Source organism: Doryrhamphus excisus, linkage group LG22 (genome assembly GCF_037039965.1).
Source record: "Doryrhamphus excisus strain RoL-2023G ecotype Guam linkage group LG22, RoL_Dexc_Guam_v1.1, whole genome shotgun sequence".
Taxonomy (NCBI): domain Eukaryota; kingdom Metazoa; phylum Chordata; class Actinopteri; order Syngnathiformes; family Syngnathidae; genus Doryrhamphus; species Doryrhamphus excisus.
The window spans coordinates 5,043,727-5,070,276 of record NC_136378.1 but is presented as its reverse complement, the minus strand read 5'-3'; the positions used below and the strand labels follow the sequence as shown (position 1 = coordinate 5,070,276).

The window sequence follows — 26,550 nt, the reverse complement described above, 5'->3', positions numbered from 1 at the left end:
GATGTATGTGAACACAATCCCTCATTGCTCACAATAACACACTTTAAAGTGGAATTCAAATGTTCTTGTCATGTTCTCAGTCGGGTCTGGATCCCAGATGCGGAGGCAGGGGGAAGGAGCTCATAATACACAACGGTGTATATCATTGTCAGGGAAATCTTGTGAAGATCACCAAGACGAGTATTATCAGTTGCAAAGAGAACAAAACCCATACCAGCCAAGATTGTCTTCCATGCTCCCTCCTCCAAACTGTCGAAACTTTGCTGTCCTCATTGAGTCAAGTAGCAAGTAAATCATGAGACAAGGGGTGAAACAGTTTGTGATTACATCATAGATAGGGTTAGTTACAGTTGGGACAGTTCAGTTTGCATCCTGTTTCAGTTCCTTGTTAAAAGCTGCTGATTACAAGTCTGGGCCCCTACTTTTCCTGTTTCAGTTGGGGTCATGGCTCGAACAAGGTTCATTCCCTTAAAATGTGTAACTTAAGTTTGGTTGAGTGGCTTTCTGGATGCAACACATTTATTTAACAGGGAAGTGGTCAGGTGCTCGTGAATTTTGTCCTGACAATACAATGGTTTAGCCACATGATATATTGGATTCTTAGTACAATTGTTAGTTTCATAATATAATAGTGATAAGTCTGAAATTTATTTCACAATTCCCTGCCAATCATTTCTTAATCATCAAATTGCAAAGCAAATATTTGGAGAAGGAGCGGGAGAAAAACTTCCCAAAACCCTGAGGGAGAAAAAGGATAGAAACCCTGCTCCAGAGAAAGACAAATAGTACAAATAACCAGTATTTTTCATCAGAGGTCATTTTGAAGTACAAAGACTGTTTTCAGGAGAAACGCAAGAGGTCGACTTTGTACACTTTTCAGCAGCCATCATGTTGAAAAACACCCCTGGTTTACTGCCCAGGAGGAGCACCCTGGGCCAATTTGGAATGAAGGGTGACGCCACTTCAAGATGCAAGAAGCTGTCAGAAGTGGGATTCAAAACCACACCTCATTAGAGACTGCAACCTGAATGCAGTGCCTTCAACCGCTCTGCTGTTCTGACCAGAACCCACTTTTTTAAAAGGCATTCAAACACTCTGCGTTATGGGCACTCTGTGTTTCCCATGTGGTTATTATGTTATATTAGTCCAGATTAAAAGCCTAGTTATTTGTGTCAGTCCCAGGGACCATTTCTAGAACCTCGTGTGACACTTGTTTTGGACTCTTTTGGAGAGCCCTCGCATTCTTCCCAAATTGGCAAACCCTTTGTATCGGTGCCAAATATATATGGGATTTCCCCCCCTGCTGACCTGATGACACATGACTTATGGCGTCGACTCAACGTTGCAAACAGTTAATGTCTAGAAGAGTAAAGGCAGCATTGCCAGGGTGACTTGCTCGGCTGGCGCTGTGGCTGAGCTGGTCAAAGTGCCTGAAACTTTGGCAGCTGATTTCTGACCCACGTACCTCCTTTTGTCACTTGCCCATGGTGCATCCACAGCTGACATGATTGTTGTGGATCCCGTTATGCCAGAAGGTGCTTGAATCCAAAGAGTATGCCATTGTGATGTTATGTCATTCAGTGCCGCTTTGCAGCGGCTCATCCACTTGACAGTTTGATTAACTGTACGACAGTTTCAACTTTTGCTCAAGGTTTGTTGTTGAAGCCACCGGCTTGCATGTGCCTGTACATCCCAGAGTGTTTGTCAATAATGAAAGTAAGAAGCAGTCCTTTGATTCCAGTCAAATGGTTGCGAGTTTGATGTCTGGAACTGTGTTGCGGGGCCCAACCCATTTGGCAGAAGCGGCTGTTGGACACATGGAATGTCGATATCATCCGCGAGCCGTGTGTATGTGCCGTTTTGCTCGCCAGCAGAGTGTTTGTCAATTTTGAAGCAATTTTGATTCCAGTAAAACCACCTTACAAAGGTAGTGTGGCCGAGTGGTCAAGGGCACTGAATTAAGGCTCCAGTCTCTTTTGAGGGGTGGGTTCAAATCCCACCACTGCCAACAAGAGTCCAAAACAATACTTTGTCAACAACCTTGACTTTAGGCATCTCTTCCTGAAGATTTTTTACCCAACTGACCTTGCCACCCCAGGGCTTTGTAGGGAAAAGTTTGCTCCCTTTCTACCCAAGAGGCAGAAACACTGTTGTTGTCAACCTTTCCAAACAACATATAATGGTTGACGTAGTAGCTGGCCAGAGAGACAGGAAGACCCTTACGGTTTGAGTCTGTTTTATAACATTCACCACACATCAGACTCACAGTGACACCTTGACTTTCAGGGGTATCAGCAAATGGGTGTCCCTTTGTCTCTGGCGCTATCGGTAGCGCTCATGTTTCTCTTCAGATCGTACAAATCTTTCGCCTTTTACTAAAGATTTCCGTGGGGAGGAACAGCATGAGTATACTGCCAATTTTTGCTACTCTGCTCTCAGCAGAGTGTTTGTCAATGTTCAAAGTAAGAAGCAACTATTTGATACCAGTCAAATGGTTGTGAGTTTGATGTCTGGAACGGTGTTGCGGCACCCAACCCATTTGGCAGAAGCAGCTGTTGGACACATGGAAGATGTCGATATCATCTGTGAGCCGTGCGTATGTGCCGTTTCGCTCGCCAGCAGAGTGTTTGTCAATTTTGAAAGTAAGAAGCAGTCCTTTGATTCCAGTCAAGCCCTGTTTCAGAGGTAGTGTGGCCGAGTGGTCAATGGCGCTGGATTTAGGCTCCAGTCTCATTTGAGCCGTGGGTTCAAATCCCACCACTGCCAACAAGAGTCCAAAGCAATACTTTGTCAACAACCTTGACTTTAGGCATCTCTTCCTGAAGATTTTTTACCCAACTGACCTTGCCACCCCAGGGCTTTGTAGGGAAAAGTTTGCTCCCTTTCTACCCAAGAGGCAGAAACACTGTTGTTGTCAACCTTTCCAAACAGCATATAATGGTTGACGTAGTAGCCGGCCAGAGAGACAGGAAGACCCTTACGGTTTCAGTCTGTTTTATAACATTCACCACACGTCAGACTCACAGTGACACCTTGACTTTCAGGGGTATCAGCAAATGGCTGTCCCTTTGTCTCTGGAGATATCGGTAGCGCTCATGTTTCTCTTCAGATCGTACAAATCTTTCGCCTTTTACTAAAGATTTCCGTGGGGAGGAACAGCATGAGTATACTGCCAATTTTTGCTACTCTGCTCTCAGCAGAGTGTTTGTCAATGTTCAAAGTAAGAAGCAGCTCTTTGTTACCAGTCAAATGGTTGTGAGTTTGATGTCGAACGGTGTTGCGGCACCCAACCCATTTGGCAGAAGCAGCTGTTGGACACATGGAAGATGTCGATATCATCTGTGAGCCGTGCGTATGTGCCGTTTCGCTCGCCAGCAGAGTGTTTGTCAATTTTGAAAGTAAGAAGCAGTCCTTTGATTCCAGTCAAACCCAGTTTCCGAGGTAGTGTGGCCGAGTGGTCAAAGGCGCTGGATTAAGGCTCCAGTCTCATTTGAGGCGTGAGTTCAAATCCCACCACTGCCACCAAGAGTCTAAAGCAATAATTTGTCAACAACCTTGCCTTTAGGCATCTTATGATACTGGGGCCGTTTGACTGAAACAGCACAAGTATACTGCCAATTTTTGATATTCTGCTCTCAGCAGAGTGTTTGTCAATGTTGAAAGTAAGAAGCAGCCCTTTGATTCCACTCAAATGGGTTAGGTTTGTGGTTAGGGTTGGGGTTGGGGTTGGGGTTACGGTTAGGGAAAGGATATACCCTTTCAGAGGTAGTGTGGCCGAGTGGTCAAAGGCGCTGGATTTAGGCTCCAGTCTCATTTGAGGCGTGGGTTCAAATCCCACCACTGCCAACAAGAGTCCGAAACAATACTTTGTCAACAACCTTGACTTTAGGCATCTCTTCCTGAAGATTTTTTACCCAACTGACCTTGCCACCCCAGGGCTTTGTAGGGAAAAGTTTGCTCCCTTTCTACCCAAGAGGCAGAAACACTGTTGTTGTCAACCTTTCCAAACAGCATATAATGGTTGACGTAGTAGCCGGCCAGAGAGACAGGAAGACCCTTACGGTTTCAGTCTGTTTTATAACATTCACCACACGTCAGACTCACAGTGACACCTTGACTTTTAGGGGTATCAGCAAATGGCTGTCCCTTTGTCTCTGGAGATATCGGTAGCGCTCATGTTTCTCTTCAGATCGTACAAATCTTTCGCCTTTTACTAAAGATTTCCGTGGGGAGGAACAGCATGAGTATACTGCCAATTTTTGCTACTCTGCTCTCAGCAGAGTGTTTGTCAATGTTCAAAGTAAGAAGCAGCTCTTTGTTACCAGTCAAATGGTTGTGAGTTTGATGTCGAACGGTGTTGCGGCACCCAACCCATTTGGCAGAAGCAGCTGTTGGACACATGGAAGATGTCGATATCATCTGTGAGCCGTGCGTATGTGCCGTTTCGCTCGCCAGCAGAGTGTTTGTCAATTTTGAAAGTAAGAAGCAGTCCTTTGATTCCAGTCAAACCCAGTTTCCGAGGTAGTGTGGCCGAGTGGTCAAAGGCGCTGGATTAAGGCTCCAGTCTCATTTGAGGCGTGGGTTCAAATCCCACCAAGAGTCCAAAGTAATACTTTGTCAACAACCTTGACTTTAGGCATCTCTTCCTGAAGATTTTTTACCCAACTGACCTTGCCACCCCAGGGCTTTGTAGGGAAAACTTTGCTCCCTTTCTACCCAAGAGGCAGAAACACTGTTGTTGTCAACCTTTCCAAACAGCATATAATGGTTGACGTAGTAGCCGGCCAGAGAGACAGGAAGACCCTTACGGTTTGAGTCTGTTTTATAACATTCACCACACATCAGACTCACAGTGACACCTTGACTTTTAGGGGTATCAGCAAATGGCTGTCCCTTTGTCTCTGGAGATATCGGTAGCGCTCATGTTTCTCTTCAGATCGTACAAATCTTTCGCCTTTTACTAAAGATTTCCGTGGGGAGGAACAGCATGAGTATACTGCCAAGTTTTGCTACTCTGCTCTCAGCAGAGTGTTTGTCAATGTTCAAAGTAAGAAGCAACTATTTGATACCAGTCAAATGGTTGTGAGTTTGATGTCTGGAACGGTGTTGCGGCACCCAACCCATTTGGCAGAAGCAGCTGTTGGACACATGGAAGATGTCGATATCATCTGTGAGCCGTGCGTATGTGCCGTTTCGCTCGCCAGCAGAGTGTTTGTCAATTTTGAAAGTAAGAAGCAGTCCTTTGATTCCAGTCAAGCAATCATCTTGCCTTCAGGAGATGAGTGCTTGCTTTGAGTTATTAGTTATTAGTTGAGTTATTTGGACATAAGTGGTGGTATGCATGGAGAACAAGAACACAGCATTCCAAGACAAACACTTGCTACCCACAGTAACATTTGATATTGGTCACATCATGCTGTGGGGCTGTGTGGCCAGTGCAGGTACTGGAAATCTGTCTGTCGTAATAGCACAGTGGAGCAAAGTGGAGCGTCCTCACAGTCGCACGGAGGCTGACACTGTTTTAGAACTTCGTTGTGACCTGAACACACACCGCAGTACAATTAGATATACACTATATAGTGTATGCATCTTCATCCCACATCTCTACTCCTTTCTTCCTTTTGTTCACATTCTCAGTACAAGAACTCCAGATGTGTTCAGGCAGACTCCGAACATCACAAAAACAGCTTAATTAGGCGCACTTGTGTTTGTATGTAAATACACAGGAAGATCGAGAGAAAAATGTATTGGATGTTCTTATCACGGCGGCACGGTGGTCTAGTGGTTAGCGCGCAGACCTCAAAGCTAGAAGACCAGGGTTCAATTCCACCCTCGGCCATCTCTGTGTGGAGTTTGCATGTTCTCCCCGTGCATTTTCTCCGGGTACTCCGGTTTCCTCCCACATTCCAAAAACAGGCTAGGTTAATTGGCGACTCCAAATTGTCCATAGGTGTGAGTGTGAATGGTTGTTTGTCTATATGTGACTTGTGGTTGGCTGGCCACCAGTCCGAGGTGTACCCCGCCTCTCGCCCGAAGACAGCTGGGATAGGCTCCAGCACCCTCGCGACCCTCATGAGGAAAAAGCGGAAGAAAATGAATGAATGAAATGAATGTTCTTATCACTCACTTCCTAACTCTTAAGCAGTTTAATGAGAGTCAAGTGCCGCTACACTGAAGCATGCGGTCCACAATGGAATGGTCAGGGGCCTGACCATTTCTGAGACAAGTATGCACATTAGGGGAGTGACTATACACCCATTACTAACTTTTTTCATTTACAGTATGCCTTCATCTCTAACCATTTCCAACATACAACCATTTCAAATACTATTATCAAAACTGAATATTTTCTTTTAAAAATAATCTGGCGCCTAAAACGTTCGTTCAGACGTAGAGTTCGATACATTTTAAGTATGCTGAAATGAGACTGATAAAATGACATTTGCCTTAAACAATGTGATGTATGTGAACACAATCCCTCATTGCTCACAATAACACACTTTAAAGTGGAATTCAAATGTTCTTGTCATGTTCTCAGTCGGGTCTGGATCCCAGATGCGGAGGCAGGGGGAAGGAGCTCATAATACACAACGGTGTATATCATTGTCAGGGAAATCTTGTGAAGATCACCAAGACGAGTATTATCAGTTGCAAAGAGAACAAAACCCATACCAGCCAAGATCGTCTTCCATGCTCCCTCCTCCAAACTGTCGAAACTTTGCTGTCCTCATTGAGTCAAGTAGCAAGTAAATCATGAGACAAGGGGTGAAACAGTTTGTGATTACATCATAGATAGGGTTAGTTACAGTTGGGACAGTTCAGTTTGCATCCTGTTTCAGTTCCTTGTTAAAAGCTGCTGATTACAAGTCTGGGCCCCTACTTTTCCTGTTTCAGTTGGGGTCATGGCTCGAACAAGGTTCATTCCCTTAAAATGTGTAACTTAAGTTTGGTTGAGTGGCTTTCTGGATGCAACACATTTATTTAACAGGGAAGTGGTCAGGTGCTCGTGAATTTTGTCCTGACAATACAATGGTTTAGCCACATGATATATTGGATTCTTAGTACAATTGTTAGTTTCATAATATAATAGTGATAAGTCTGAAATTTATTTCACAATTCCCTGCCAATCATTTCTTAATCATCACATTGCAAAGCAAATATTTGGAGAAGGAGCGGGAGAAAAACTTCCCAAAACCCTGAGGGAGAAAAAGGATAGAAACCCTGCTCCAGAGAAAGACAAATAGTACAAATAACCAGTATTTTTCATCAGAGGTCATTTTGAAGTACAAAGACTGTTTTCAGGAGAAACGCAAGAGGTCGACTTTGTACACTTTTCAGCAGCCATCATGTTGAAAAACACCCCTGGTTTACTGCCCAGGAGGAGCACCCTGGGCCAATTTGGAATGAAGGGTGACGCCACTTCAAGATGCAAGAAGCTGTCAGAAGTGGGATTCAAAACCACACCTCATTAGAGACTGCAACCTGAATGCAGTGCCTTCAACCGCTCTGCTGTTCTGACCAGAACCCACTTTTTTAAAAGGCATTCAAACACTCTGCGTTATGGGCACTCTGTGTTTCCCATGTGGTTATTATGTTATATTAGTCCAGATTAAAAGCCTAGTTATTTGTGTCAGTCCCAGGGACCATTTCTAGAACCTCGTGTGACACTTGTTTTGGACTCTTTTGGAGAGCCCTCGCATTCTTCCCAAATTGGCAAACCCTTTGTATCGGTGCCAAATATATATGGGATTTCCCCCCCTGCTGACCTGATGACACATGACTTATGGCGTCGACTCAACGTTGCAAACAGTTAATGTCTAGAAGAGTAAAGGCAGCATTGCCAGGGTGACTTGCTCGGCTGGCGCTGTGGCTGAGCTGGTCAAAGTGCCTGAAACTTTGGCAGCTGATTTCTGACCCACGTACCTCCTTTTGTCACTTGCCCATGGTGCATCCACAGCTGACATGATTGTTGTGGATCCCGTTATGCCAGAAGGTGCTTGAATCCAAAGAGTATGCCATTGTGATGTTATGTCATTCAGTGCCGCTTTGCAGCGGCTCATCCACTTGACAGTTTGATTAACTGTACGACAGTTTCAACTTTTGCTCAAGGTTTGTTGTTGAAGCCACCGGCTTGCATGTGCCTGTACATCCCAGAGTGTTTGTCAATAATGAAAGTAAGAAGCAGTCCTTTGATTCCAGTCAAATGGTTGCGAGTTTGATGTCTGGAACTGTGTTGCGGGGCCCAACCCATTTGGCAGAAGCGGCTGTTGGACACATGGAATGTCGATATCATCCGCGAGCCGTGTGTATGTGCCGTTTTGCTCGCCAGCAGAGTGTTTGTCAATTTTGAAGCAATTTTGATTCCAGTAAAACCACCTTACAAAGGTAGTGTGGCCGAGTGGTCAAGGGCACTGAATTAAGGCTCCAGTCTCTTTTGAGGGGTGGGTTCAAATCCCACCACTGCCAACAAGAGTCCAAAACAATACTTTGTCAACAACCTTGACTTTAGGCATCTCTTCCTGAAGATTTTTTACCCAACTGACCTTGCCACCCCAGGGCTTTGTAGGGAAAAGTTTGCTCCCTTTCTACCCAAGAGGCAGAAACACTGTTGTTGTCAACCTTTCCAAACAACATATAATGGTTGACGTAGTAGCTGGCCAGAGAGACAGGAAGACCCTTACGGTTTGAGTCTGTTTTATAACATTCACCACACATCAGACTCACAGTGACACCTTGACTTTCAGGGGTATCAGCAAATGGGTGTCCCTTTGTCTCTGGCGCTATCGGTAGCGCTCATGTTTCTCTTCAGATCGTACAAATCTTTCGCCTTTTACTAAAGATTTCCGTGGGGAGGAACAGCATGAGTATACTGCCAATTTTTGCTACTCTGCTCTCAGCAGAGTGTTTGTCAATGTTCAAAGTAAGAAGCAACTATTTGATACCAGTCAAATGGTTGTGAGTTTGATGTCTGGAACGGTGTTGCGGCACCCAACCCATTTGGCAGAAGCAGCTGTTGGACACATGGAAGATGTCGATATCATCTGTGAGCCGTGCGTATGTGCTGTTTCGCTCGCCAGCAGAGTGTTTGTCAATTTTGAAAGTAAGAAGCAGTCCTTTGATTCCAGTCAAGCCCTGTTTCAGAGGTAGTGTGGCCGAGTGGTCAAAGGCGCTGGATTTAGGCTCCAGTCTCATTTGAGGCGTGGGTTCAAATCCCACCACTGCCAACAAGAGTCCGAAGCAATACTTTGTCAACAACCTTGACTTTAGGCATCTCTTCCTGAAGATTTTTTACCCAACTGACCTTGCCACCCCAGGGCTTTGTAGGGAAAAGTTTGCTCCCTTTCTACCCAAGAGGCAGAAACACTGTTGTTGTCAACCTTTCCAAACAGCATATAATGGTTGACGTAGTAGCCGGCCAGAGAGACAGGAAGACCCTTACGGTTTCAGTCTGTTTTATAACATTCACCACACGTCAGACTCACAGTGACACCTTGACTTTCAGGGGTATCAGCAAATGGCTGTCCCTTTGTCTCTGGAGATATCGGTAGCGCTCATGTTTCTCTTCAGATCGTACAAATCTTTCGCCTTTTACTAAAGATTTCCGTGGGGAGGAACAGCATGAGTATACTGCCAATTTTTGCTACTCTGCTCTCAGCAGAGTGTTTGTCAATGTTCAAAGTAAGAAGCAGCTCTTTGTTACCAGTCAAATGGTTGTGAGTTTGATGTCGAACGGTGTTGCGGCACCCAACCCATTTGGCAGAAGCAGCTGTTGGACACATGGAAGATGTCGATATCATCTGTGAGCCGTGCGTATGTGCCGTTTCGCTCGCCAGCAGAGTGTTTGTCAATTTTGAAAGTAAGAAGCAGTCCTTTGATTCCAGTCAAACCCAGTTTCCGAGGTAGTGTGGCCGAGTGGTCAAAGGCGCTGGATTAAGGCTCCAGTCTCATTTGAGGCGTGGGTTCAAATCCCACCACTGCCACCAAGAGTCTAAAGCAATAATTTGTCAACAACCTTGCCTTTAGGCATCTTATGATACTGGGGCCGTTTGACTGAAACAGCACAAGTATACTGCCAATTTTTGATATTCTGCTCTCAGCAGAGTGTTTGTCAATGTTGAAAGTAAGAAGCAGCCCTTTGATTCCACTCAAATGGGTTAGGTTTGTGGTTAGGGTTGGGGTTGGGGTTGGGGTTACGGTTAGGGAAAGGATATACCCTTTCAGAGGTAGTGTGGCCGAGTGGTCAAAGGCGCTGGATTTAGGCTCCAGTCTCATTTGAGGCGTGGGTTCAAATCCCACCACTGCCAACAAGAGTCCGAAACAATACTTTGTCAACAACCTTGACTTTAGGCATCTCTTCCTGAAGATTTTTTACCCAACTGACCTTGCCACCCCAGGGCTTTGTAGGGAAAAGTTTGCTCCCTTTCTACCCAAGAGGCAGAAACACTGTTGTTGTCAACCTTTCCAAACAGCATATAATGGTTGACGTAGTAGCCGGCCAGAGAGACAGGAAGACCCTTACGGTTTCAGTCTGTTTTATAACATTCACCACACGTCAGACTCACAGTGACACCTTGACTTTCAGGGGTATCAGCAAATGGCTGTCCCTTTGTCTCTGGAGATATCGGTAGCGCTCATGTTTCTCTTCAGATCGTACAAATCTTTCGCCTTTTACTAAAGATTTCCGTGGGGAGGAACAGCATGAGTATACTGCCAATTTTTGCTACTCTGCTCTCAGCAGAGTGTTTGTCAATGTTCAAAGTAAGAAGCAGCTCTTTGTTACCAGTCAAATGGTTGTGAGTTTGATGTCGAACGGTGTTGCGGCACCCAACCCATTTGGCAGAAGCAGCTGTTGGACACATGGAAGATGTCGATATCATCTGTGAGCCGTGCGTATGTGCCGTTTCGCTCGCCAGCAGAGTGTTTGTCAATTTTGAAAGTAAGAAGCAGTCCTTTGATTCCAGTCAAACCCAGTTTCCGAGGTAGTGTGGCCGAGTGGTCAAAGGCGCTGGATTAAGGCTCCAGTCTCATTTGAGGCGTGGGTTCAAATCCCACCACTGCCACCAAGAGTCTAAAGCAATAATTTGTCAACAACCTTGCCTTTAGGCATCTTATGATACTGGGGCCGTTTGACTGAAACAGCACAAGTATACTGCCAATTTTTGATATTCTGCTCTCAGCAGAGTGTTTGTCAATGTTGAAAGTAAGAAGCAGCCCTTTGATTCCACTCAAATGGGTTAGGTTTGTGGTTAGGGTTGGGGTTGGGGTTGGGGTTACGGTTAGGGAAAGGATATACCCTTTCAGAGGTAGTGTGGCCGAGTGGTCAAAGGCGCTGGATTTAGGCTCCAGTCTCATTTGAGGCGTGGGTTCAAATCCCACCACTGCCAACAAGAGTCCGAAACAATACTTTGTCAACAACCTTGACTTTAGGCATCTCTTCCTGAAGATTTTTTACCCAACTGACCTTGCCACCCCAGGGCTTTGTAGGGAAAAGTTTGCTCCCTTTCTACCCAAGAGGCAGAAACACTGTTGTTGTCAACCTTTCCAAACAGCATATAATGGTTGACGTAGTAGCCGGCCAGAGAGACAGGAAGACCCTTACGGTTTCAGTCTGTTTTATAACATTCACCACACGTCAGACTCACAGTGACACCTTGACTTTCAGGGGTATCAGCAAATGGCTGTCCCTTTGTCTCTGGAGATATCGGTAGCGCTCATGTTTCTCTTCAGATCGTACAAATCTTTCGCCTTTTACTAAAGATTTCCGTGGGGAGGAACAGCATGAGTATACTGCCAATTTTTGCTACTCTGCTCTCAGCAGAGTGTTTGTCAATGTTCAAAGTAAGAAGCAGCTCTTTGTTACCAGTCAAATGGTTGTGAGTTTGATGTCGAACGGTGTTGCGGCACCCCACCCATTTGGCAGAAGCAGCTGTTGGACACATGGAAGATGTCGATATCATCTGTGAGCCGTGCGTATGTGCCGTTTCGCTCGCCAGCAGAGTGTTTGTCAATTTTGAAAGTAAGAAGCAGTCCTTTGATTCCAGTCAAACCCAGTTTCCGAGGTAGTGTGGCCGAGTGGTCAAAGGCGCTGGATTAAGGCTCCAGTCTCATTTGAGGCGTGGGTTCAAATCCCACCACTGCCACCAAGAGTCCAAAGTAATACTTTGTCAACAACCTTGACTTTAGGCATCTCTTCCTGAAGATTTTTTACCCAACTGACCTTGCCACCCCAGGGCTTTGTAGGGAAAACTTTCCTCCCTTTCTACCCAAGAGGCAGAAACACTGTTGTTGTCAACCTTTCCAAACAGCATATAATGGTTGACGTAGTAGCCGGCCAGAGAGACAGGAAGACCCTTACGGTTTGAGTCTGTTTTATAACATTCACCACACATCAGACTCACAGTGACACCTTGACTTTTAGGGGTATCAGCAAATGGCTGTCCCTTTGTCTCTGGAGATATCGGTAGCGCTCATGTTTCTCTTCAGATCGTACAAATCTTTCGCCTTTTACTAAAGATTTCCGTGGGGAGGAACAGCATGAGTATACTGCCAATTTTTGCTACTCTGCTCTCAGCAGAGTGTTTGTCAATGTTCAAAGTAAGAAGCAACTATTTGATACCAGTCAAATGGTTGTGAGTTTGATGTCTGGAACGGTGTTGCGGCACCCAACCCATTTGGCAGAAGCAGCTGTTGGACACATGGAAGATGTCGATATCATCTGTGAGCCGTGCGTATGTGCCGTTTCGCTCGCCAGCAGAGTGTTTGTCAATTTTGAAAGTAAGAAGCAGTCCTTTGATTCCAGTCAAGCCCTGTTTCAGAGGTAGTGTGGCCGAGTGGTCAAAGGCGCTGGATTTAGGCTCCAGTCTCATTTGAGCCGTGGGTTCAAATCCCACCACTGCCAACAAGAGTCCAAAGCAATACTTTGTCAACAACCTTGACTTTAGGCATCTCTTCCTGAAGATTTTTTACCCAACTGACCTTGCCACCCCAGGGCTTTGTAGGGAAAAGTTTGCTCCCTTTCTACCCAAGAGGCAGAAACACTGTTGTTGTCAACCTTTCCAAACAGCATATAATGGTTGACGTAGTAGCCGGCCAGAGAGACAGGAAGACCCTTACGGTTTCAGTCTGTTTTATAACATTCACCACACGTCAGACTCACAGTGACACCTTGACTTTCAGGGGTATCAGCAAATGGCTGTCCCTTTGTCTCTGGAGATATCGGTAGCGCTCATGTTTCTCTTCAGATCGTACAAATCTTTCGCCTTTTACTAAAGATTTCCGTGGGGAGGAACAGCATGAGTATACTGCCAATTTTTGCTACTCTGCTCTCAGCAGAGTGTTTGTCAATGTTCAAAGTAAGAAGCAGCTCTTTGTTACCAGTCAAATGGTTGTGAGTTTGATGTCGAACGGTGTTGCGGCACCCAACCCATTTGGCAGAAGCAGCTGTTGGACACATGGAAGATGTCGATATCATCTGTGAGCCGTGCGTATGTGCCGTTTCGCTCGCCAGCAGAGTGTTTGTCAATTTTGAAAGTAAGAAGCAGTCCTTTGATTCCAGTCAAACCCAGTTTCCGAGGTAGTGTGGCCGAGTGGTCAAAGGCGCTGGATTAAGGCTCCAGTCTCATTTGAGGCGTGAGTTCAAATCCCACCACTGCCACCAAGAGTCTAAAGCAATAATTTGTCAACAACCTTGCCTTTAGGCATCTTATGATACTGGGGCCGTTTGACTGAAACAGCACAAGTATACTGCCAATTTTTGATATTCTGCTCTCAGCAGAGTGTTTGTCAATGTTGAAAGTAAGAAGCAGCCCTTTGATTCCACTCAAATGGGTTAGGTTTGTGGTTAGGGTTGGGGTTGGGGTTGGGGTTACGGTTAGGGAAAGGATATACCCTTTCAGAGGTAGTGTGGCCGAGTGGTCAAAGGCGCTGGATTTAGGCTCCAGTCTCATTTGAGGCGTGGGTTCAAATCCCACCACTGCCAACAAGAGTCCGAAACAATACTTTGTCAACAACCTTGACTTTAGGCATCTCTTCCTGAAGATTTTTTACCCAACTGACCTTGCCACCCCAGGGCTTTGTAGGGAAAAGTTTGCTCCCTTTCTACCCAAGAGGCAGAAACACTGTTGTTGTCAACCTTTCCAAACAGCATATAATGGTTGACGTAGTAGCCGGCCAGAGAGACAGGAAGACCCTTACGGTTTCAGTCTGTTTTATAACATTCACCACACGTCAGACTCACAGTGACACCTTGACTTTTAGGGGTATCAGCAAATGGCTGTCCCTTTGTCTCTGGAGATATCGGTAGCGCTCATGTTTCTCTTCAGATCGTACAAATCTTTCGCCTTTTACTAAAGATTTCCGTGGGGAGGAACAGCATGAGTATACTGCCAATTTTTGCTACTCTGCTCTCAGCAGAGTGTTTGTCAATGTTCAAAGTAAGAAGCAGCTCTTTGTTACCAGTCAAATGGTTGTGAGTTTGATGTCGAACGGTGTTGCGGCACCCAACCCATTTGGCAGAAGCAGCTGTTGGACACATGGAAGATGTCGATATCATCTGTGAGCCGTGCGTATGTGCCGTTTCGCTCGCCAGCAGAGTGTTTGTCAATTTTGAAAGTAAGAAGCAGTCCTTTGATTCCAGTCAAACCCAGTTTCCGAGGTAGTGTGGCCGAGTGGTCAAAGGCGCTGGATTAAGGCTCCAGTCTCATTTGAGGCGTGGGTTCAAATCCCACCAAGAGTCCAAAGTAATACTTTGTCAACAACCTTGACTTTAGGCATCTCTTCCTGAAGATTTTTTACCCAACTGACCTTGCCACCCCAGGGCTTTGTAGGGAAAACTTTGCTCCCTTTCTACCCAAGAGGCAGAAACACTGTTGTTGTCAACCTTTCCAAACAGCATATAATGGTTGACGTAGTAGCCGGCCAGAGAGACAGGAAGACCCTTACGGTTTGAGTCTGTTTTATAACATTCACCACACATCAGACTCACAGTGACACCTTGACTTTTAGGGGTATCAGCAAATGGCTGTCCCTTTGTCTCTGGAGATATCGGTAGCGCTCATGTTTCTCTTCAGATCGTACAAATCTTTCGCCTTTTACTAAAGATTTCCGTGGGGAGGAACAGCATGAGTATACTGCCAATTTTTGCTACTCTGCTCTCAGCAGAGTGTTTGTCAATGTTCAAAGTAAGAAGCAACTATTTGATACCAGTCAAATGGTTGTGAGTTTGATGTCTGGAACGGTGTTGCGGCACCCAACCCATTTGGCAGAAGCAGCTGTTGGACACATGGAAGATGTCGATATCATCTGTGAGCCGTGCGTATGTGCCGTTTCGCTCGCCAGCAGAGTGTTTGTCAATTTTGAAAGTAAGAAGCAGTCCTTTGATTCCAGTCAAGCAATCATCTTGCCTTCAGGAGATGAGTGCTTGCTTTGAGTTATTAGTTATTAGTTGAGTTATTTGGACATAAGTGGTGGTATGCATGGAGAACAAGAACACAGCATTCCAAGACAAACACTTGCTACCCACAGTAACATTTGATATTGGTCACATCATGCTGTGGGGCTGTGTGGCCAGTGCAGGTACTGGAAATCTGTCTGTCGTAATAGCACAGTGGAGCAAAGTGGAGCGTCCTCACAGTCGCACGGAGGCTGACACTGTTTTAGAACTTCGTTGTGACCTGAACACACACCGCAGTACAATTAGATATACACTATATAGTGTATGCATCTTCATCCCACATCTCTACTCCTTTCTTCCTTTTGTTCACATTCTCAGTACAAGAACTCCAGATGTGTTCAGGCAGACTCCGAACATCACAAAAACAGCTTAATTAGGCGCACTTGTGTTTGTATGTAAATACACAGGAAGATCGAGAGAAAAATGTATTGGATGTTCTTATCACGGCGGCACGGTGGTCTAGTGGTTAGCGCGCAGACCTCAAAGCTAGAAGACCAGGGTTCAATTCCACCCTCGGCCATCTCTGTGTGGAGTTTGCATGTTCTCCCCGTGCATTTTCTCCGGGTACTCCGGTTTCCTCCCACATTCCAAAAACAGGCTAGGTTAATTGGCGACTCCAAATTGTCCATAGGTGTGAGTGTGAATGGTTGTTTGTCTATATGTGACTTGTGGTTGGCTGGCCACCAGTCCGAGGTGTACCCCGCCTCTCGCCCGAAGACAGCTGGGATAGGCTCCAGCACCCTCGCGACCCTCATGAGGAAAAAGCGGAAGAAAATGAATGAATGAAATGAATGTTCTTATCACTCACTTCCTAACTCTTAAGCAGTTTAATGAGAGTCAAGTGCCGCTACACTGAAGCATGCGGTCCACAATGGAATGGTCAGGGGCCTGACCATTTCTGAGACAAGTATGCACATTAGGGGAGTGACTATACACCCATTACTAACTTTTTTCATTTACAGTATGCCTTCATCTCTAACCATTTCCAACATACAACCATTTCAAATACTATTATCAAAACTGAATATTTTCTTTTAAAAATAATCTGGCGCCTAAAACGTTCGTTCAGACGTAGAGTTCGATACATTTTAAGTATGCTGAAATGAGACTGATAAAATGACATTTGCCTTAAACAATGTGATGTATGTGAACACAATCCCTCATTGCTCACAATAACACACTTTAAAGTGGAATTCAAATGTTCTTGTCATGTTCTCAGTCGGGTCTGGATCCCAGATGCGGAGGCAGGGGGAAGGAGCTCATAATACACAACGGTGTATATCATTGTCAGGGAAATCTTGTGAAGATCACCAAGACGAGTATTATCAGTTGCAAAGAGAACAAAACCCATACCAGCCAAGATCGTCTTCCATGCTCCCTCCTCCAAACTGTCGAAACTTTGCTGTCCTCATTGAGTCAAGTAGCAAGTAAATCATGAGACAAGGGGTGAAACAGTTTGTGATTACATCATAGATAGGGTTAGTTACAGTTGGGACAGTTCAGTTTGCATCCTGTTTCAGTTCCTTGTTAAAAGCTGCTGATTACAAGTCTGGGCCCCTACTTTTCCTGTTTCAGTTGGGGTCATGGCTCGAACAAGGTTCATTCCCTTAAAATGTGTAACTTAAGTTTGGTTGAGTGGCTTTCTGGATGCAACACATTTATTTAACAGGGAAGTGGTCAGGTGCTCGTGAATTTTGTCCTGACAATACAATGGTTTAGCCACATGATATATTGGATTCTTAGTACAATTGTTAGTTTCATAATATAATAGTGATAAGTCTGAAATTTATTTCACAATTCCCTGCCAATCATTTCTTAATCATCAAATTGCAAAGCAAATATTTGGAGAAGGAGCGGGAGAAAAACTTCCCAAAACCCTGAGGGAGAAAAAGGATAGAAACCCTGCTCCAGAGAAAGACAAATAGTACAAATAACCAGTATTTTTCATCAGAGGTCATTTTGAAGTACAAAGACTGTTTTCAGGAGAAACGCAAGAGGTCGACTTTGTACACTTTTCAGCAGCCATCATGTTGAAAAACACCCCTGGTTTACTGCCCAGGAGGAGCACCCTGGGCCAATTTGGAATGAAGGGTGACGCCACTTCAAGATGCAAGAAGCTGTCAGAAGTGGGATTCAAAACCACACCTCATTAGAGACTGCAACCTGAATGCAGTGCCTTCAACCGCTCTGCTGTTCTGACCAGAACCCACTTTTTTAAAAGGCATTCAAACACTCTGCGTTATGGGCACTCTGTGTTTCCCATGTGGTTATTATGTTATATTAGTCCAGATTAAAAGCCTAGTTATTTGTGTCAGTCCCAGGGACCATTTCTAGAACCTCGTGTGACACTTGTTTTGGACTCTTTTGGAGAGCCCTCGCATTCTTCCCAAATTGGCAAACCCTTTGTATCGGTGCCAAATATATATGGGATTTCCCCCCCTGCTGACCTGATGACACATGACTTATGGCGTCGACTCAACGTTGCAAACAGTTAATGTCTAGAAGAGTAAAGGCAGCATTGCCAGGGTGACTTGCTCGGCTGGCGCTGTGGCTGAGCTGGTCAAAGTGCCTGAAACTTTGGCAGCTGATTTCTGACCCACGTACCTCCTTTTGTCACTTGCCCATGGTGCATCCACAGCTGACATGATTGTTGTGGATCCCGTTATGCCAGAAGGTGCTTGAATCCAAAGAGTATGCCATTGTGATGTTATGTCATTCAGTGCCGCTTTGCAGCGGCTCATCCACTTGACAGTTTGATTAACTGTACGACAGTTTCGACTTTTGCTCAAGGTTTGTTGTTGAAGCCACCGGCTTGCATGTGCCTGTACATCCCAGAGTGTTTGTCAATAATGAAAGTAAGAAGCAGTCCTTTGATTCCAGTCAAATGGTTGCGAGTTTGATGTCTGGAACTGTGTTGCGGGGCCCAACCCATTTGGCAGAAGCGGCTGTTGGACACATGGAATGTCGATATCATCCGCGAGCCGTGTGTATGTGCCGTTTTGCTCGCCAGCAGAGTGTTTGTCAATTTTGAAGCAATTTTGATTCCAGTAAAACCACCTTACAAAGGTAGTGTGGCCGAGTGGTCAAGGGCACTGAATTAAGGCTCCAGTCTCTTTTGAGGGGTGGGTTCAAATCCCACCACTGCCAACAAGAGTCCAAAACAATACTTTGTCAACAACCTTGACTTTAGGCATCTCTTCCTGAAGATTTTTTACCCAACTGACCTTGCCACCCCAGGGCTTTGTAGGGAAAAGTTTGCTCCCTTTCTACCCAAGAGGCAGAAACACTGTTGTTGTCAACCTTTCCAAACAACATATAATGGTTGACGTAGTAGCTGGCCAGAGAGACAGGAAGACCCTTACGGTTTGAGTCTGTTTTATAACATTCACCACACATCAGACTCACAGTGACACCTTGACTTTCAGGGGTATCAGCAAATGGGTGTCCCTTTGTCTCTGGCGCTATCGGTAGCGCTCATGTTTCTCTTCAGATCGTACAAATCTTTCGCCTTTTACTAAAGATTTCCGTGGGGAGGAACAGCATGAGTATACTGCCAATTTTTGCTACTCTGCTCTCAGCAGAGTGTTTGTCAATGTTCAAAGTAAGAAGCAACTATTTGATACCAGTCAAATGGTTGTGAGTTTGATGTCTGGAACGGTGTTGCGGCACCCAACCCATTTGGCAGAAGCAGCTGTTGGACACATGGAAGATGTCGATATCATCTGTGAGCCGTGCGTATGTGCTGTTTCGCTCGCCAGCAGAGTGTTTGTCAATTTTGAAAGTAAGAAGCAGTCCTTTGATTCCAGTCAAGCCCTGTTTCAGAGGTAGTGTGGCCGAGTGGTCAAAGGCGCTGGATTTAGGCTCCAGTCTCATTTGAGGCGTGGGTTCAAATCCCACCACTGCCAACAAGAGTCCGAAGCAATACTTTGTCAACAACCTTGACTTTAGGCATCTCTTCCTGAAGATTTTTTACCCAACTGACCTTGCCACCCCAGGGCTTTGTAGGGAAAAGTTTGCTCCCTTTCTACCCAAGAGGCAGAAACACTGTTGTTGTCAACCTTTCCAAACAGCATATAATGGTTGACGTAGTAGCCGGCCAGAGAGACAGGAAGACCCTTACGGTTTCAGTCTGTTTTATAACATTCACCACACGTCAGACTCACAGTGACACCTTGACTTTCAGGGGTATCAGCAAATGGCTGTCCCTTTGTCTCTGGAGATATCGGTAGCGCTCATGTTTCTCTTCAGATCGTACAAATCTTTCGCCTTTTACTAAAGATTTCCGTGGGGAGGAACAGCATGAGTATACTGCCAATTTTTGCTACTCTGCTCTCAGCAGAGTGTTTGTCAATGTTCAAAGTAAGAAGCAGCTCTTTGTTACCAGTCAAATGGTTGTGAGTTTGATGTCGAACGGTGTTGCGGCACCCAACCCATTTGGCAGAAGCAGCTGTTGGACACATGGAAGATGTCGATATCATCTGTGAGCCGTGCGTATGTGCCGTTTCGCTCGCCAGCAGAGTGTTTGTCAATTTTGAAAGTAAGAAGCAGTCCTTTGATTCCAGTCAAACCCAGTTTCCGAGGTAGTGTGGCCGAGTGGTCAAAGGCGCTGGATTAAGGCTCCAGTCTCATTTGAGGCGTGGGTTCAAATCCCACCACTGCCACCAAGAGTCTAAAGCAATAATTTGTCAACAACCTTGCCTTTAGGCATCTTATGATACTGGGGCCGTTTGACTGAAACAGCACAAGTATACTGCCAATTTTTGATATTCTGCTCTCAGCAGAGTGTTTGTCAATGTTGAAAGTAAGAAGCAGCCCTTTGATTCCACTCAAATGGGTTAGGTTTGTGGTTAGGGTTGGGGTTGGGGTTGGGGTTACGGTTAGGGAAAGGATATACCCTTTCAGAGGTAGTGTGGCCGAGTGGTCAAAGGCGCTGGATTTAGGCTCCAGTCTCATTTGAGGCGTGGGTTCAAATCCCACCACTGCCAACAAGAGTCCGAAACAATACTTTGTCAACAACCTTGACTTTAGGCATCTCTTCCTGAAGATTTTTTACCCAACTGACCTTGCCACCCCAGGGCTTTGTAGGGAAAAGTTTGCTCCCTTTCTACCCAAGAGGCAGAAACACTGTTGTTGTCAACCTTTCCAAACAGCATATAATGGTTGACGTAGTAGCCGGCCAGAGAGACAGGAAGACCCTTACGGTTTCAGTCTGTTTTATAACATTCACCACACGTCAGACTCACAGTGACACCTTGACTTTCAGGGGTATCAGCAAATGGCTGTCCCTTTGTCTCTGGAGATATCGGTAGCGCTCATGTTTCTCTTCAGATCGTACAAATCTTTCGCCTTTTACTAAAGATTTCCGTGGGGAGGAACAGCATGAGTATACTGCCAATTTTTGCTACTCTGCTCTCAGCAGAGTGTTTGTCAATGTTCAAAGTAAGAAGCAGCTCTTTGTTACCAGTCAAATGGTTGTGAGTTTGATGTCGAACGGTGTTGCGGCACCCAACCCATTTGGCAGAAGCAGCTGTTGGACACATGGAAGATGTCGATATCATCTGTGAGCCGTGCGTATGTGCCGTTTCGCTCGCCAGCAGAGTGTTTGTCAATTTTGAAAGTAAGAAGCAGTCCTTTGATTCCAGTCAAACCCAGTTTCCGAGGTAGTGTGGCCGAGTGGTCAAAGGCGCTGGATTAAGGCTCCAGTCTCATTTGAGGCGTGGGTTCAAATCCCACCACTGCCACCAAGAGTCTAAAGCAATAATTTGTCAACAACCTTGCCTTTAGGCATCTTATGATACTGGGGCCGTTTGACTGAAACAGCACAAGTATACTGCCAATTTTTGATATTCTGCTCTCAGCAGAGTGTTTGTCAATGTTGAAAGTAAGAAGCAGCCCTTTGATTCCACTCAAATGGGTTAGGTTTGTGGTTAGGGTTGGGGTTGGGGTTGGGGTTACGGTTAGGGAAAGGATATACCCTTTCAGAGGTAGTGTGGCCGAGTGGTCAAAGGCGCTGGATTTAGGCTCCAGTCTCATTTGAGGCGTGGGTTCAAATCCCACCACTGCCAACAAGAGTCCGAAACAATACTTTGTCAACAACCTTGACTTTAGGCATCTCTTCCTGAAGATTTTTTACCCAACTGACCTTGCCACCCCAGGGCTTTGTAGGGAAAAGTTTGCTCCCTTTCTACCCAAGAGGCAGAAACACTGTTGTTGTCAACCTTTCCAAACAGCATATAATGGTTGACGTAGTAGCCGGCCAGAGAGACAGGAAGACCCTTACGGTTTCAGTCTGTTTTATAACATTCACCACACGTCAGACTCACAGTGACACCTTGACTTTCAGGGGTATCAGCAAATGGCTGTCCCTTTGTCTCTGGAGATATCGGTAGCGCTCATGTTTCTCTTCAGATCGTACAAATCTTTCGCCTTTTACTAAAGATTTCCGTGGGGAGGAACAGCATGAGTATACTGCCAATTTTTGCTACTCTGCTCTCAGCAGAGTGTTTGTCAATGTTCAAAGTAAGAAGCAGCTCTTTGTTACCAGTCAAATGGTTGTGAGTTTGATGTCGAACGGTGTTGCGGCACCCCACCCATTTGGCAGAAGCAGCTGTTGGACACATGGAAGATGTCGATATCATCTGTGAGCCGTGCGTATGTGCCGTTTCGCTCGCCAGCAGAGTGTTTGTCAATTTTGAAAGTAAGAAGCAGTCCTTTGATTCCAGTCAAACCCAGTTTCCGAGGTAGTGTGGCCGAGTGGTCAAAGGCGCTGGATTAAGGCTCCAGTCTCATTTGAGGCGTGGGTTCAAATCCCACCACTGCCACCAAGAGTCCAAAGTAATACTTTGTCAACAACCTTGACTTTAGGCATCTCTTCCTGAAGATTTTTTACCCAACTGACCTTGCCACCCCAGGGCTTTGTAGGGAAAACTTTCCTCCCTTTCTACCCAAGAGGCAGAAACACTGTTGTTGTCAACCTTTCCAAACAGCATATAATGGTTGACGTAGTAGCCGGCCAGAGAGACAGGAAGACCCTTACGGTTTGAGTCTGTTTTATAACATTCACCACACATCAGACTCACAGTGACACCTTGACTTTTAGGGGTATCAGCAAATGGCTGTCCCTTTGTCTCTGGAGATATCGGTAGCGCTCATGTTTCTCTTCAGATCGTACAAATCTTTCGCCTTTTACTAAAGATTTCCGTGGGGAGGAACAGCATGAGTATACTGCCAATTTTTGCTACTCTGCTCTCAGCAGAGTGTTTGTCAATGTTCAAAGTAAGAAGCAACTATTTGATACCAGTCAAATGGTTGTGAGTTTGATGTCTGGAACGGTGTTGCGGCACCCAACCCATTTGGCAGAAGCAGCTGTTGGACACATGGAAGATGTCGATATCATCTGTGAGCCGTGCGTATGTGCTGTTTTGCTCGCCAGCAGAGTGTTTGTCAATTTTGAAAGTAAGAAGCAGTCCTTTGATTCCAGTCAAGCCCTGTTTCAGAGGTAGTGTGGCCGAGTGGTCAAAGGCGCTGGATTTAGGCTCCAGTCTCATTTGAGGCGTGGGTTCAAATCCCACCACTGCCAACAAGAGTCCGAAGCAATACTTTGTCAACAACCTTGACTTTAGGCATCTCTTCCTGAAGATTTTTTACCCAACTGACCTTGCCACCCCAGGGCTTTGTAGGGAAAAGTTTGCTCCCTTTCTACCCAAGAGGCAGAAACACTGTTGTTGTCAACCTTTCCAAACAGCATATAATGGTTGACGTAGTAGCCGGCCAGAGAGACAGGAAGACCCTTACGGTTTCAGTCTGTTTTATAACATTCACCACACGTCAGACTCACAGTGACACCTTGACTTTCAGGGGTATCAGCAAATGGCTGTCCCTTTGTCTCTGGAGATATCGGTAGCGCTCATGTTTCTCTTCAGATCGTACAAATCTTTCGCCTTTTACTAAAGATTTCCGTGGGGAGGAACAGCATGAGTATACTGCCAATTTTTGCTACTCTGCTCTCAGCAGAGTGTTTGTCAATGTTCAAAGTAAGAAGCAGCTCTTTGTTACCAGTCAAATGGTTGTGAGTTTGATGTCGAACGGTGTTGCGGCACCCAACCCATTTGGCAGAAGCAGCTGTTGGACACATGGAAGATGTCGATATCATCTGTGAGCCGTGCGTATGTGCCGTTTCGCTCGCCAGCAGAGTGTTTGTCAATTTTGAAAGTAAGAAGCAGTCCTTTGATTCCAGTCAAACCCAGTTTCCGAGGTAGTGTGGCCGAGTGGTCAAAGGCGCTGGATTAAGGCTCCAGTCTCATTTGAGGCGTGGGTTCAAATCCCACCACTGCCACCAAGAGTCTAAAGCAATAATTTGTCAACAACCTTGCCTTTAGGCATCTTATGATACTGGGGCCGTTTGACTGAAACAGCACAAGTATACTGCCAATTTTTGATATTCTGCTCTCAGCAGAGTGTTTGTCAATGTTGAAAGTAAGAAGCAGCCCTTTGATTCCACTCAAATGGGTTAGGTTTGTGGTTAGGGTTGGGGTTGGGGTTGGGGTTACGGTTAGGGAAAGGATATACCCTTTCAGAGGTAGTGTGGCCGAGTGGTCAAAGGCGCTGGATTTAGGCTCCAGTCTCATTTGAGGCGTGGGTTCAAATCCCACCACTGCCAACAAGAGTCCGAAACAATACTTTGTCAACAACCTTGACTTTAGGCATCTCTTCCTGAAGATTTTTTACCCAACTGACCTTGCCACCCCAGGGCTTTGTAGGGAAAAGTTTGCTCCCTTTCTACCCAAGAGGCAGAAACACTGTTGTTGTCAACCTTTCCAAACAGCATATAATGGTTGACGTAGTAGCCGGCCAGAGAGACAGGAAGACCCTTACGGTTTCAGTCTGTTTTATAACATTCACCACACGTCAGACTCACAGTGACACCTTGACTTTCAGGGGTATCAGCAAATGGCTGTCCCTTTGTCTCTGGAGATATCGGTAGCGCTCATGTTTCTCTTCAGATCGTACAAATCTTTCGCCTTTTACTAAAGATTTCCGTGGGGAGGAACAGCATGAGTATACTGCCAATTTTTGCTACTCTGCTCTCAGCAGAGTGTTTGTCAATGTTCAAAGTAAGAAGCAGCTCTTTGTTACCAGTCAAATGGTTGTGAGTTTGATGTCGAACGGTGTTGCGGCACCCAACCCATTTGGCAGAAGCAGCTGTTGGACACATGGAAGATGTCGATATCATCTGTGAGCCGTGCGTATGTGCCGTTTCGCTCGCCAGCAGAGTGTTTGTCAATTTTGAAAGTAAGAAGCAGTCCTTTGATTCCAGTCAAACCCAGTTTCCGAGGTAGTGTGGCCGAGTGGTCAAAGGCGCTGGATTAAGGCTCCAGTCTCATTTGAGGCGTGGGTTCAAATCCCACCACTGCCACCAAGAGTCCAAAGTAATACTTTGTCAACAACCTTGACTTTAGGCATCTCTTCCTGAAGATTTTTTACCCAACTGACCTTGCCACCCCAGGGCTTTGTAGGGAAAACTTTCCTCCCTTTCTACCCAAGAGGCAGAAACACTGTTGTTGTCAACCTTTCCAAACAGCATATAATGGTTGACGTAGTAGCCGGCCAGAGAGACAGGAAGACCCTTACGGTTTGAGTCTGTTTTATAACATTCACCACACATCAGACTCACAGTGACACCTTGACTTTTAGGGGTATCAGCAAATGGCTGTCCCTTTGTCTCTGGAGATATCGGTAGCGCTCATGTTTCTCTTCAGATCGTACAAATCTTTCGCCTTTTACTAAAGATTTCCGTGGGGAGGAACAGCATGAGTATACTGCCAATTTTTGCTACTCTGCTCTCAGCAGAGTGTTTGTCAATGTTCAAAGTAAGAAGCAACTATTTGATACCAGTCAAATGGTTGTGAGTTTGATGTCTGGAACGGTGTTGCGGCACCCAACCCATTTGGCAGAAGCAGCTGTTGGACACATGGAAGATGTCGATATCATCTGTGAGCCGTGCGTATGTGCTGTTTCGCTCGCCAGCAGAGTGTTTGTCAATTTTGAAAGTAAGAAGCAGTCCTTTGATTCCAGTCAAGCCCTGTTTCAGAGGTAGTGTGGCCGAGTGGTCAAAGGCGCTGGATTTAGGCTCCAGTCTCATTTGAGGCGTGGGTTCAAATCCCACCACTGCCAACAAGAGTCCGAAGCAATACTTTGTCAACAACCTTGACTTTAGGCATCTCTTCCTGAAGATTTTTTACCCAACTGACCTTGCCACCCCAGGGCTTTGTAGGGAAAAGTTTGCTCCCTTTCTACCCAAGAGGCAGAAACACTGTTGTTGTCAACCTTTCCAAACAGCATATAATGGTTGACGTAGTAGCCGGCCAGAGAGACAGGAAGACCCTTACGGTTTCAGTCTGTTTTATAACATTCACCACACGTCAGACTCACAGTGACACCTTGACTTTCAGGGGTATCAGCAAATGGCTGTCCCTTTGTCTCTGGAGATATTGGTAGCGCTCATGTTTCTCTTCAGATCGTACAAATCTTTCGCCTTTTACTAAAGATTTCCGTGGGGAGGAACAGCATGAGTATACTGCCAATTTTTGCTACTCTGCTCTCAGCAGAGTGTTTGTCAATGTTCAAAGTAAGAAGCAGCTCTTTGTTACCAGTCAAATGGTTGTGAGTTTGATGTCGAACGGTGTTGCGGCACCCCACCCATTTGGCAGAAGCAGCTGTTGGACACATGGAAGATGTCGATATCATCTGTGAGCCGTGCGTATGTGCCGTTTCGCTCGCCAGCAGAGTGTTTGTCAATTTTGAAAGTAAGAAGCAGTCCTTTGATTCCAGTCAAACCCAGTTTCCGAGGTAGTGTGGCCGAGTGGTCAAAGGCGCTGGATTAAGGCTCCAGTCTCATTTGAGGCGTGGGTTCAAATCCCACCACTGCCACCAAGAGTCCAAAGTAATACTTTGTCAACAACCTTGACTTTAGGCATCTCTTCCTGAAGATTTTTTACCCAACTGACCTTGCCACCCCAGGGCTTTGTAGGGAAAACTTTCCTCCCTTTCTACCCAAGAGGCAGAAACACTGTTGTTGTCAACCTTTCCAAACAGCATAT

General features: G+C 45.6%; 50 non-coding genes across 50 annotated transcripts; all 50 read left to right on the top strand.

The window, feature by feature from the left end:
• The first annotated feature begins 1,926 nt into the window (after positions 1-1,926).
• trnal-aag (transfer RNA leucine (anticodon AAG)) lies at positions 1,927-2,008 on the top strand. The gene has a single exon. It is a non-coding gene; the product is annotated as a tRNA-Leu (tRNA).
• A 323-nt stretch (positions 2,009-2,331) lies between these two features.
• Positions 2,332-2,446, top strand: LOC144894695 (U5 spliceosomal RNA). The gene has a single exon (XR_013625348.1). It is a non-coding gene; the product is annotated as a U5 spliceosomal RNA (small nuclear RNA).
• Positions 2,447-2,684: 238 nt separating this feature from the next.
• On the top strand, positions 2,685-2,766 carry trnal-uag (transfer RNA leucine (anticodon UAG)). The gene has a single exon. It is a non-coding gene; the product is annotated as a tRNA-Leu (tRNA).
• A 323-nt stretch (positions 2,767-3,089) lies between these two features.
• LOC144894694 (U5 spliceosomal RNA) lies at positions 3,090-3,204 on the top strand. Its single transcript, XR_013625347.1, has one exon. It is a non-coding gene; the product is annotated as a U5 spliceosomal RNA (small nuclear RNA).
• Positions 3,205-3,440: 236 nt separating this feature from the next.
• On the top strand, positions 3,441-3,522 carry trnal-aag (transfer RNA leucine (anticodon AAG)). Its single transcript has one exon. It is a non-coding gene; the product is annotated as a tRNA-Leu (tRNA).
• A 242-nt stretch (positions 3,523-3,764) lies between these two features.
• Positions 3,765-3,846, top strand: trnal-uag (transfer RNA leucine (anticodon UAG)). The gene has a single exon. It is a non-coding gene; the product is annotated as a tRNA-Leu (tRNA).
• Positions 3,847-4,169: 323 nt separating this feature from the next.
• On the top strand, positions 4,170-4,284 carry LOC144894693 (U5 spliceosomal RNA). The gene has a single exon (XR_013625346.1). It is a non-coding gene; the product is annotated as a U5 spliceosomal RNA (small nuclear RNA).
• A 236-nt stretch (positions 4,285-4,520) lies between these two features.
• trnal-aag (transfer RNA leucine (anticodon AAG)) lies at positions 4,521-4,604 on the top strand. Its single transcript has one exon. It is a non-coding gene; the product is annotated as a tRNA-Leu (tRNA).
• Positions 4,605-4,916: 312 nt separating this feature from the next.
• On the top strand, positions 4,917-5,031 carry LOC144894701 (U5 spliceosomal RNA). Its single transcript, XR_013625354.1, has one exon. It is a non-coding gene; the product is annotated as a U5 spliceosomal RNA (small nuclear RNA).
• A 3,353-nt stretch (positions 5,032-8,384) lies between these two features.
• On the top strand, positions 8,385-8,466 carry trnal-aag (transfer RNA leucine (anticodon AAG)). Its single transcript has one exon. It is a non-coding gene; the product is annotated as a tRNA-Leu (tRNA).
• A 323-nt stretch (positions 8,467-8,789) lies between these two features.
• Positions 8,790-8,904, top strand: LOC144894692 (U5 spliceosomal RNA). The gene has a single exon (XR_013625345.1). It is a non-coding gene; the product is annotated as a U5 spliceosomal RNA (small nuclear RNA).
• A 238-nt stretch (positions 8,905-9,142) lies between these two features.
• Positions 9,143-9,224, top strand: trnal-uag (transfer RNA leucine (anticodon UAG)). The gene has a single exon. It is a non-coding gene; the product is annotated as a tRNA-Leu (tRNA).
• Positions 9,225-9,547: 323 nt separating this feature from the next.
• Positions 9,548-9,662, top strand: LOC144894691 (U5 spliceosomal RNA). The gene has a single exon (XR_013625344.1). It is a non-coding gene; the product is annotated as a U5 spliceosomal RNA (small nuclear RNA).
• Positions 9,663-9,898: 236 nt separating this feature from the next.
• Positions 9,899-9,980, top strand: trnal-aag (transfer RNA leucine (anticodon AAG)). The gene has a single exon. It is a non-coding gene; the product is annotated as a tRNA-Leu (tRNA).
• A 242-nt stretch (positions 9,981-10,222) lies between these two features.
• trnal-uag (transfer RNA leucine (anticodon UAG)) lies at positions 10,223-10,304 on the top strand. Its single transcript has one exon. It is a non-coding gene; the product is annotated as a tRNA-Leu (tRNA).
• A 323-nt stretch (positions 10,305-10,627) lies between these two features.
• Positions 10,628-10,742, top strand: LOC144894690 (U5 spliceosomal RNA). The gene has a single exon (XR_013625343.1). It is a non-coding gene; the product is annotated as a U5 spliceosomal RNA (small nuclear RNA).
• A 236-nt stretch (positions 10,743-10,978) lies between these two features.
• Positions 10,979-11,060, top strand: trnal-aag (transfer RNA leucine (anticodon AAG)). The gene has a single exon. It is a non-coding gene; the product is annotated as a tRNA-Leu (tRNA).
• A 242-nt stretch (positions 11,061-11,302) lies between these two features.
• On the top strand, positions 11,303-11,384 carry trnal-uag (transfer RNA leucine (anticodon UAG)). Its single transcript has one exon. It is a non-coding gene; the product is annotated as a tRNA-Leu (tRNA).
• Positions 11,385-11,707: 323 nt separating this feature from the next.
• Positions 11,708-11,822, top strand: LOC144894689 (U5 spliceosomal RNA). The gene has a single exon (XR_013625342.1). It is a non-coding gene; the product is annotated as a U5 spliceosomal RNA (small nuclear RNA).
• Positions 11,823-12,058: 236 nt separating this feature from the next.
• On the top strand, positions 12,059-12,140 carry trnal-aag (transfer RNA leucine (anticodon AAG)). The gene has a single exon. It is a non-coding gene; the product is annotated as a tRNA-Leu (tRNA).
• Positions 12,141-12,463: 323 nt separating this feature from the next.
• Positions 12,464-12,578, top strand: LOC144894688 (U5 spliceosomal RNA). The gene has a single exon (XR_013625341.1). It is a non-coding gene; the product is annotated as a U5 spliceosomal RNA (small nuclear RNA).
• Positions 12,579-12,816: 238 nt separating this feature from the next.
• On the top strand, positions 12,817-12,898 carry trnal-uag (transfer RNA leucine (anticodon UAG)). Its single transcript has one exon. It is a non-coding gene; the product is annotated as a tRNA-Leu (tRNA).
• A 323-nt stretch (positions 12,899-13,221) lies between these two features.
• Positions 13,222-13,336, top strand: LOC144894686 (U5 spliceosomal RNA). Its single transcript, XR_013625339.1, has one exon. It is a non-coding gene; the product is annotated as a U5 spliceosomal RNA (small nuclear RNA).
• A 236-nt stretch (positions 13,337-13,572) lies between these two features.
• trnal-aag (transfer RNA leucine (anticodon AAG)) lies at positions 13,573-13,654 on the top strand. The gene has a single exon. It is a non-coding gene; the product is annotated as a tRNA-Leu (tRNA).
• A 242-nt stretch (positions 13,655-13,896) lies between these two features.
• trnal-uag (transfer RNA leucine (anticodon UAG)) lies at positions 13,897-13,978 on the top strand. The gene has a single exon. It is a non-coding gene; the product is annotated as a tRNA-Leu (tRNA).
• A 323-nt stretch (positions 13,979-14,301) lies between these two features.
• On the top strand, positions 14,302-14,416 carry LOC144894685 (U5 spliceosomal RNA). Its single transcript, XR_013625338.1, has one exon. It is a non-coding gene; the product is annotated as a U5 spliceosomal RNA (small nuclear RNA).
• A 236-nt stretch (positions 14,417-14,652) lies between these two features.
• trnal-aag (transfer RNA leucine (anticodon AAG)) lies at positions 14,653-14,736 on the top strand. Its single transcript has one exon. It is a non-coding gene; the product is annotated as a tRNA-Leu (tRNA).
• A 312-nt stretch (positions 14,737-15,048) lies between these two features.
• On the top strand, positions 15,049-15,163 carry LOC144894684 (U5 spliceosomal RNA). Its single transcript, XR_013625337.1, has one exon. It is a non-coding gene; the product is annotated as a U5 spliceosomal RNA (small nuclear RNA).
• Positions 15,164-18,516: 3,353 nt separating this feature from the next.
• trnal-aag (transfer RNA leucine (anticodon AAG)) lies at positions 18,517-18,598 on the top strand. The gene has a single exon. It is a non-coding gene; the product is annotated as a tRNA-Leu (tRNA).
• Positions 18,599-18,921: 323 nt separating this feature from the next.
• LOC144894683 (U5 spliceosomal RNA) lies at positions 18,922-19,036 on the top strand. Its single transcript, XR_013625336.1, has one exon. It is a non-coding gene; the product is annotated as a U5 spliceosomal RNA (small nuclear RNA).
• Positions 19,037-19,274: 238 nt separating this feature from the next.
• On the top strand, positions 19,275-19,356 carry trnal-uag (transfer RNA leucine (anticodon UAG)). The gene has a single exon. It is a non-coding gene; the product is annotated as a tRNA-Leu (tRNA).
• A 323-nt stretch (positions 19,357-19,679) lies between these two features.
• LOC144894682 (U5 spliceosomal RNA) lies at positions 19,680-19,794 on the top strand. Its single transcript, XR_013625335.1, has one exon. It is a non-coding gene; the product is annotated as a U5 spliceosomal RNA (small nuclear RNA).
• Positions 19,795-20,030: 236 nt separating this feature from the next.
• On the top strand, positions 20,031-20,112 carry trnal-aag (transfer RNA leucine (anticodon AAG)). The gene has a single exon. It is a non-coding gene; the product is annotated as a tRNA-Leu (tRNA).
• Positions 20,113-20,354: 242 nt separating this feature from the next.
• trnal-uag (transfer RNA leucine (anticodon UAG)) lies at positions 20,355-20,436 on the top strand. Its single transcript has one exon. It is a non-coding gene; the product is annotated as a tRNA-Leu (tRNA).
• Positions 20,437-20,759: 323 nt separating this feature from the next.
• Positions 20,760-20,874, top strand: LOC144894681 (U5 spliceosomal RNA). The gene has a single exon (XR_013625334.1). It is a non-coding gene; the product is annotated as a U5 spliceosomal RNA (small nuclear RNA).
• A 236-nt stretch (positions 20,875-21,110) lies between these two features.
• trnal-aag (transfer RNA leucine (anticodon AAG)) lies at positions 21,111-21,192 on the top strand. Its single transcript has one exon. It is a non-coding gene; the product is annotated as a tRNA-Leu (tRNA).
• Positions 21,193-21,434: 242 nt separating this feature from the next.
• Positions 21,435-21,516, top strand: trnal-uag (transfer RNA leucine (anticodon UAG)). Its single transcript has one exon. It is a non-coding gene; the product is annotated as a tRNA-Leu (tRNA).
• A 323-nt stretch (positions 21,517-21,839) lies between these two features.
• Positions 21,840-21,954, top strand: LOC144894680 (U5 spliceosomal RNA). Its single transcript, XR_013625333.1, has one exon. It is a non-coding gene; the product is annotated as a U5 spliceosomal RNA (small nuclear RNA).
• Positions 21,955-22,190: 236 nt separating this feature from the next.
• Positions 22,191-22,272, top strand: trnal-aag (transfer RNA leucine (anticodon AAG)). The gene has a single exon. It is a non-coding gene; the product is annotated as a tRNA-Leu (tRNA).
• A 323-nt stretch (positions 22,273-22,595) lies between these two features.
• LOC144894679 (U5 spliceosomal RNA) lies at positions 22,596-22,710 on the top strand. The gene has a single exon (XR_013625332.1). It is a non-coding gene; the product is annotated as a U5 spliceosomal RNA (small nuclear RNA).
• A 238-nt stretch (positions 22,711-22,948) lies between these two features.
• trnal-uag (transfer RNA leucine (anticodon UAG)) lies at positions 22,949-23,030 on the top strand. Its single transcript has one exon. It is a non-coding gene; the product is annotated as a tRNA-Leu (tRNA).
• Positions 23,031-23,353: 323 nt separating this feature from the next.
• Positions 23,354-23,468, top strand: LOC144894678 (U5 spliceosomal RNA). The gene has a single exon (XR_013625331.1). It is a non-coding gene; the product is annotated as a U5 spliceosomal RNA (small nuclear RNA).
• Positions 23,469-23,704: 236 nt separating this feature from the next.
• On the top strand, positions 23,705-23,786 carry trnal-aag (transfer RNA leucine (anticodon AAG)). The gene has a single exon. It is a non-coding gene; the product is annotated as a tRNA-Leu (tRNA).
• Positions 23,787-24,028: 242 nt separating this feature from the next.
• Positions 24,029-24,110, top strand: trnal-uag (transfer RNA leucine (anticodon UAG)). Its single transcript has one exon. It is a non-coding gene; the product is annotated as a tRNA-Leu (tRNA).
• A 323-nt stretch (positions 24,111-24,433) lies between these two features.
• On the top strand, positions 24,434-24,548 carry LOC144894677 (U5 spliceosomal RNA). Its single transcript, XR_013625330.1, has one exon. It is a non-coding gene; the product is annotated as a U5 spliceosomal RNA (small nuclear RNA).
• Positions 24,549-24,784: 236 nt separating this feature from the next.
• trnal-aag (transfer RNA leucine (anticodon AAG)) lies at positions 24,785-24,866 on the top strand. Its single transcript has one exon. It is a non-coding gene; the product is annotated as a tRNA-Leu (tRNA).
• Positions 24,867-25,189: 323 nt separating this feature from the next.
• Positions 25,190-25,304, top strand: LOC144894675 (U5 spliceosomal RNA). The gene has a single exon (XR_013625328.1). It is a non-coding gene; the product is annotated as a U5 spliceosomal RNA (small nuclear RNA).
• A 238-nt stretch (positions 25,305-25,542) lies between these two features.
• Positions 25,543-25,624, top strand: trnal-uag (transfer RNA leucine (anticodon UAG)). The gene has a single exon. It is a non-coding gene; the product is annotated as a tRNA-Leu (tRNA).
• A 323-nt stretch (positions 25,625-25,947) lies between these two features.
• Positions 25,948-26,062, top strand: LOC144894674 (U5 spliceosomal RNA). The gene has a single exon (XR_013625327.1). It is a non-coding gene; the product is annotated as a U5 spliceosomal RNA (small nuclear RNA).
• Positions 26,063-26,298: 236 nt separating this feature from the next.
• Positions 26,299-26,380, top strand: trnal-aag (transfer RNA leucine (anticodon AAG)). The gene has a single exon. It is a non-coding gene; the product is annotated as a tRNA-Leu (tRNA).
• The last annotated feature ends 170 nt before the right edge of the window (positions 26,381-26,550 follow it).